At 45.0% G+C, this 7,371-nt stretch overlaps 1 long non-coding RNA gene across 1 annotated transcript; it reads right to left on the reverse strand.

The window, feature by feature from the left end:
* Positions 1-1,480: 1,480 nt before the first annotated feature.
* LOC131273671 (uncharacterized) lies at positions 1,481-7,367 on the reverse strand. The gene is made up of 2 exons (XR_009180947.1): positions 6,880-7,367; positions 1,481-3,392 (listed from the first exon to the last, which is right to left on the reverse strand). It is a non-coding gene; the product is annotated as an uncharacterized lncRNA (long non-coding RNA).
* Positions 7,368-7,371: the final 4 nt, after the last annotated feature.

Here is a 7,371-nt window from a genome sequence, read left to right on the forward strand (position 1 = left end):
CATCAATAGTGTTGAAATTGAGGAACCCTGGGCTATTAAATCCATAATAAGTGGGAAAAGGGAAGTGATTGTATTGATCATTTTGCAAACATTTAAGGGTAAAATGAGCCCCTCACTTAAAAGAATACTGAGAATATTTGTCACCAAAGGTAAAATGAGAACTTTCAAGTGAAATTCAAATTTTGGAAATCTGGTATTGGCTACCGTGAGCTTGATGGCTTCCCAATGTTTAAAGACTTCATATAATGGGACTGGTAGTGACACATGATTTTTTAAAAACATAATGAAATGTATCAACATTGTAAAGATCCATATAACCCAGTGAACCAGTAACCAGTGCATGATGTTACAAAATCATGTATGAGTGTTTGGATTTTAAAATGTCTAAAAATTCTTTGGTATGCTTCCCTTCAAAAAGTAGATGCTAATTTCTCTCCCTTTAAATGTGGACTGTACTCAGTGAATCTAATGAATAGATTCATGGGGCAGAAGTGATGTGTGTGTCCTCTGAGGTTAGCTTCTAAAAGACCTTGTGGCTTCTGCCTTGCTCTCTCTCGGGTCACTAGCTCTGGGGGAAGCCAGCTGCCATGTCTTGAGGACACTCACGAAGTCTGTGGAGAGGTCCATGTGTGGAGGAAATAAGGCCTCTTCTGACAGGCCGAGAAGTGAGGTTGGAAGCAGATGTTCTTCAGGTGTTGGCAACTCTAGTATACATCTTGACTGCAACTTCACAGGAGACCGAGTCAAAACCACCAGCTAAGTCACTCTCAAAGTTCTGATGCACAGAAATAGTGAAATAATGAATGTTTGTTGCTTTAAGCCATTAAGTTTTGTGGTAATTTGTATTGGAGCAATAGATAACTAATACAGTGGATAAAAGATCCATTCAACCTTGAAACCTTAAAAATAGACCCAGAATCTGACTACGTTTCATCACATCCACTGCTAACACCCTGGTTCGTTAGTCTCTCCACTGGTCTCCCCACTTCTGCCTTTGACTGCCTCTCTTCCTCTGCGAGGTTAGGTTCAACACGAAGCCAGGGTGATCCTTTTTTTTTTTTTTAATTTGTTTTTTATTTTATTTTTTAGAGCAGTTGTACATTTACAAAAAAATTATGCAGAAAGTGTCAAGTTCCCATATACCATCCCACCACCACCACAGATCTCTCCTTTGATGCGCAAAAGTTTTCTCACATCTGTGATCAACTGATTTTAGACAAGGATGCCAAGCCCACTCAATTAGGAAAGAATCTCTTCAACAAAAGGTGCTGGGAAAACTGGATCTCCATATGCAAAAGAATGAAGGTGAACCCTTACCTCACACCATATACAAAAATAAACTCAAATGGATCAAAGACCTAACTATGAGAACTAGGACTTTAAACTCTTAGAAGGAAAAACAGAAGCACCTTCAGGACCATCTGTTAGGCATTGATTTCTTAGACTTTAAACCCAAAGCATGTACAGCAAAAGAAAAAAATAGATAAAATGGGACTTTATCAAAATTACAAACTTGTACATCAAAGTACTTCATCATGAAAGTAAAAAGACAACTTACAGAATGGGAGAAATGTAAACTATTTATGTGAAAAGGGTCTAATATCCAGAATTTATTAAAAATTCATACAGCTTGATAAGTCAAAAAATGGGCAAAAAACTCGAGTAGACAATTCTCCCAAGAAGACAGTCAAAAAAGCACATGACAGAAGCGGACTTGGCCCAGTGGTTAGGGCGTCCATCTACCACATGGGAGGTCCGTGGTTCAAACCCCGCGCCTCCTTGACCTGTGTGGAGCTGGCCCATGCGCAGTGCTGATGCGTGCAAGGAGTGCGGTGCCACGCAGGGGTGTCCCCCACGTAGGGGAGCCCCACGTGCAGGAGTGCACCCCATAAGGAGAGCCGCCTAGTGCGAAAGAAAGTGCAGCCTTCCCAGGAGTGGTGCCGCACACATGGAGAGCTGACACAACAAGATGACGCAACAAAAAAAAGAAACAGATTCCTGTGCCGCTGATAACAGAAGCGGACAAAGACGACGATGCAGCAAATAGACACAGAGAACAGACAACCGGGGCAGGGGGGATGGGGGGAAGGGGAGAGAAATAAATTTAAAAAAAGGCACATGAAAAGATGCTTAGCATGGTTAGCCATTAGGGAAATGCAAATCCAAATCCAAATCCCAGTAAGATCCCATTTCACACCCACTAGAATGGCTACTATTAAAAAACAAAAAATAAAGTGTTGTAGAGGGTGTGGAAAAATAGGAATACTCGCTCAATGTTGATGGGAATGTAAAATGGTGCAGCTGCTGTGGAAAAGTTTGGTGTTTCCTCAGAAAATTAAGTACAGAATTATCCTATGACCTAGTAATCCCACTTCTAGGTATATACCCCCCAAAAAATTGAAAACAGGGACTTGAATGGATATTTGCATATTAATGTTTATAGAGGCTTTGTTCAAATTGCCAAAAGATGGAAGGAGCCCAAATGTCCATCAAGCAATGAATGAATGGATTTTTTAAAAATGTGGTATAGACATACAGTGGAATATTATTAAGCCATGAAAACGAACAGAGTTCTGATACATGTGACATGGACGAACCTTGAAGACATCCTGTCAAGTGAAATAAGCCAGACACAAAAAGACATATATTGTATGATCTCATTGATATGAAAGGATTAGAATAAGCAAATTCATAAAAACTATAATTCTGGTTACCAGGAATGGAGTGGGGCTAGGGGTTGGGGACTTAATTCTTAATTGGTGTAGAGTTTCTGTATATCAGTCATGGTAACACATTTTGAACATAATCAGTACCACTGAATTATACATGTGAATGTGGTTAAAGTGGGAAACTTTTGGTGGCATATATGTTGCTAGAACAAAAGTTAAAAACAAAAAAAAGCAGGAAAACTATCATAAGACTGTACAACACAAACAATGAGCCCTAAGGTAAACTCTAGACTTTAGCTAATAATAGTATATCACAGGGAAGCGGATGTGGTTCAAGTGATAGGGCTTCCACCTACCATATGGGAGGACCTGGGTTTGATTCCTGAGGCCTCCTGGTAAAAAAGAAGAGAAAGCATGCCTGCACGGCATCCCGAGTGCCCACATGGTGAGCCAAGGGGCCGTGTGAGTGCCCATGTGGCTAGCTGAGTGCCTGCATGATGAGCTGAGTGCCTGTGCAAGTGCCCGCGTGGCGAGCTGAGCGCCCACGTGAGTGCCTGTGTGGTGAGCCAGTGCCCATGCAAGTGAGTCACGCAGCAAGATGATGATACAACAAGAGAGACAAAAGGAGTCAAGGTGAATTGCAGCAGAGACCAGGTTCTGAGGTGGCACAATTGACAGGGAACCTTTCCACATGAGGTCCTCAGGACTGAATCCCAGTAAATCCTAGAAGAGAAAAAAATGAGAAGACAAAAAGAGAAATAGATACAGAAGATCATACAGCAAATGGACACAGACAGAAAAAACAGCAGGGGGAGGAAGGGGAGGGGGGAAGGGAGAGAAGGGGAGGGGGTAAAAAATCTTTAAAAAATAGTAATTACAGTAGTATTTTCTCATTAATTTTTAGAAAGGTACCATACTCATGCAAAATATTGAAAATGAGGGTGGGTATATGGGAACTCTGTATTTTGGGCATGATCTTTCTGTAGACCTACAATTTCTCAAATAAAACAGTCAGTTTTCAAAGTGAATGATTTCACAGCCCGGCGCCGGCTTCCTGGAGCGGTGTTCCGGCCTCGGGCGCCACGGCGGTGGAGTGGACGGAGGCAGACCTCAAGCACTGGATGGAGGCTGCGGTGCGCGTTGCCAAAGAAGCCCTTGAAAATTCTGAAGTCCCTGCTGGCTGCCTCATGGTCTACAACACTCAAGTTGTGGGAAAGGGAAGAAATGAAGTGAATGAAACAAAGAACTGGACAAGAGGCAGCTCATGAAGAGAGAGGAAACTCCATCTGGACATGGTGTGAGGGACAGACGGACCCTCAGTCCTCGGATGGAACCAGATGCTTTTCTGGCCCCAAGGAAGGAGCAGCTCACAGGTCTCCTATGAGGGCAAGCCTGGGAGCCTAGATGTTTCTCCAGAGCCGCAACTGCAGGAACTTAAACCTCCGGCACCTGGAACTTGGGCTAAAAGCCCCTCCCCCGTTAGGAATGCACCAATCCCCCTTCTTTCAACAGCGCAGATGAAAGACCATCCCACCTGAATGCTCAGGAAACTTAAGATGAAGGATCCAAAATCACACGGGCAGATAAAGTCATAGGTGTGCTTATTTATCCATAAAAAATGTTCACTCTGTGGGCTTTGAAAGCAAGCTTTCACCTGGAAACGATTTCTGGATTGCAATGTAACTACTTTGTTTTTGCCATTGTAAAGCCATATCTTTTTAAAATGTAATTTTATGAAGATACAGAATTAAAACTTGCTTCTCAGAAAAATAAAAAAGTGAATGATTTATTAATGTTATTCTAATTTGTATAATGAACTTTCATTTTCTCTGGAAATTGAATTAACAGCAGTGAAAAATATGCCTGCAATGGAAGGAAAATGAAGCAGGATGAGCTTTGCATTCTTACTTCAAATTAATGTTTAAAGAAACTGCAGAAACATTATCTGTTACATAAATAAACAGAAATGAGGAAGGAAGCATCTGCCTAAGCAGCAAAGGCAATCCAACAGAAAGAGCCTCCAATAAGAGTCGTTATCAGGCCAGATTTGGTGGGAAACATAAAGGTGACACAGTATGAAGAAAATTATCACCTAATTCTGATCTTTCATTTATGGTGACTTCCAAACAGGTATTATGAACTTAAAATTTTGAGTCCTGGTGAAGTTTAGAACCTCAAAGATCTAGAATTGGGTGTTGATCCACTTTTAAGGACTATTTTTCTGAGTCTTGACCATTGGGGGACACTTTTTCTATCTAGGAAGAAGAGGGAATCCTATATGGGCATGGGAAAAATAAACTCTCTTTAATGCTGAACGACACAGAAAAAAATAAGTTTGCAACTGAAGGAGATGGATCATGAGAGCAGACTTCATGTGCCTAAGGCTGACCCAGATCCTTGATACCGTCTGAATCTTCTGGGCCTGCCCTGTTTTCATAGATGTGCAGCAGCTCCTGGGCCCACACACTGTCTACATCAGGGCCTCTCACACACCCCAGGTGGATGTCAATGCTGCTTGCACACCCAAGGCAAGCTGCACACAGAAAATCAAATCTGGTTCTTGGTCACAAACAAAAACAAAAAACCCTGCCCAAATCAACTCAACCTAATTCTCTGGGAAGAGGGATAAGATGCTATTGCAGATTGACACATGTCCCCCACAAAGACATGTTCAAATCCTAAACCCTCTCCTGTGGGTGTGGACTCATCTGTAAATAAGATATTCAAAGATCCTATTAAGATGAGGCTAACCAGGCAGAGTGCTGACCCACATGGCTTGCTGGTCTGCGCAGGAGTGCTGGCGCAGCAAGATGATGCAACAAAAAGAGGCAGAGAGACAATAAGTGACCCAGCAGACCAGGGAACTGAGGTGGCATGAGAGACTAAGAATCTCTCTCCAACTCTGGAAGGTCCCTGGATACATTCCCAGTGCTGCCTAAAGAGAAGACAAGCAGACACAAAAGAACGCACAGAAAGCAGACAGCAAGTGCAAAGAGCAATGGGGGGTTGGGAGGGGGGGTTAGGAGACGGTGTAAATAAATCTTAAAATAAAATCCACGACAACCAAATTTTCATTAAAAAAAAAAATTAGGCCAAAGTGAATCAGGTGGGCCTTGAACCCTTTATGTCTGGAGTCCTTATAAGCCACAGAGGGAGACAGAAAGAGATTGCTGGGGGAAGGAAACAGATTAATAGCCAGCAAGCCATCACCAGAGCACTACAGACTTCAGAGAAAGCATGATTTTTGACTTCTAGCCTTCAAACTGTGAGTCAATAAATTCCTGTCGTTTAAGCCAACCAGGTTGTGGTATTTGTCATAGCAGCCCTGGCAAACTAAGACTGTGTCAAAAGGAGACAACTGCCTTTTTTGAGTTAGCATGCTGTATGCATGCACATAACATATACACAGCACAGGGCACTGCTGCCTCCCCTGCTTTTTTTTTTTTTGGTCAGTTATTTAAGACTTATTAACAGGTGCTTGCTTGCATGCAGATAATTTTTTTTTAATCAAGTAAAAAATCTTTATTACAAATTAAACTGTTCTTAAAAATGTCAACTTGACCAGATATGAAACAATTTAAAAACTTTTTAAGGTATATTTTAAAAACCAGGCTTTTAAAAGAACACCTTTTTCAAGGGCAGAGGAGCAAGGGGTTAAGGATAATAGCAAAACTAACTCTGAAATAGGGGAAAATACAATTGAAGCTGGGTCAGGAGGGAAGGAGAGGTGGGTAGATCTGGAGAGCAAGTAGAGATAATGGCGTGAGAGTCCCGGTGACATGGAACAGGCAGCTAGGCTTTCAGGACGTGGAGGGGAGCTGGCCCTTTTGTTCAGGGTTTTCAAGGTGCACGCCAGGAAGCGGAGGCTGAGGCCACGTAGGTCCCCGGGAGGAGACGGTGAGGGGGGCTGGAGGGCCATCCCCGGGGATGCTAACTGGATCTGTGATCCAGGTTAGCGGGCGACAGACACAAGGACAGCGAGCACGCGCCCTGCGATGCCAAATGGTACGAGCCCTCAAGGAGCTGGGTTTTGTTTTGACCAGAGAAGGCAGAGCAATGCCCTCACCTTCCCTTCCTTCTCGGTTCCAGCAGAGACGAATCCCCCCCCACGCGTGTCCCCTTTCCCTCCCACTTCACCAGGTCGCCCCTCTCCGCTCCCCACCTCTCAGCTAAACCATTCTCGTCCACGTGCAAGGACGCCCTCGCGCACCTCGAGTGCGGGCTCCTAACGCGCCGCGCGGGGTCGTGCAGCTGCCTGCGCCAGGCTCCGGCTGGGGACCGGCTTCTCATCCGGGCCTCAAAGTCGGTGTGGGGTCGCTCTTTTCACTTCATGCCCTGTTTTAGGCGGCCTCACCCAATCCCTTTGCTTCAAACACCAGTGGGTGCTCGCGGCTTCCCGGGTCTCCGCCTCCGCACTCAACCGCCCCTACGAGACCCAGAGACAGGGACTGCGGCCCCGGCGGAGCTACACAAGGCCTCCCGGAAAAAAAGGACGAGCCTCTCCTCAGACCTGGCGCAGTCCGGTCTGACGCTCCCCGGCCCCCAAGCCCGGGAAGCCGGAGCAGCTCGCCGGGCGCAGGGAACCCCACGCGAGCCCCGGCGCCCCCCCCTGGAAATAAGGCGGCACCTCTCGCGCGCCCCGGGACGCGCGCGTCACGCCAGTGGGCCCCACCGCGGCCGCTCGGCCGTCGCCCGTTTAAGC

Source organism: Dasypus novemcinctus, chromosome 16 (assembly GCF_030445035.2).
Source record: "Dasypus novemcinctus isolate mDasNov1 chromosome 16, mDasNov1.1.hap2, whole genome shotgun sequence".
Lineage (NCBI taxonomy): Eukaryota > Metazoa > Chordata > Mammalia > Cingulata > Dasypodidae > Dasypus > Dasypus novemcinctus.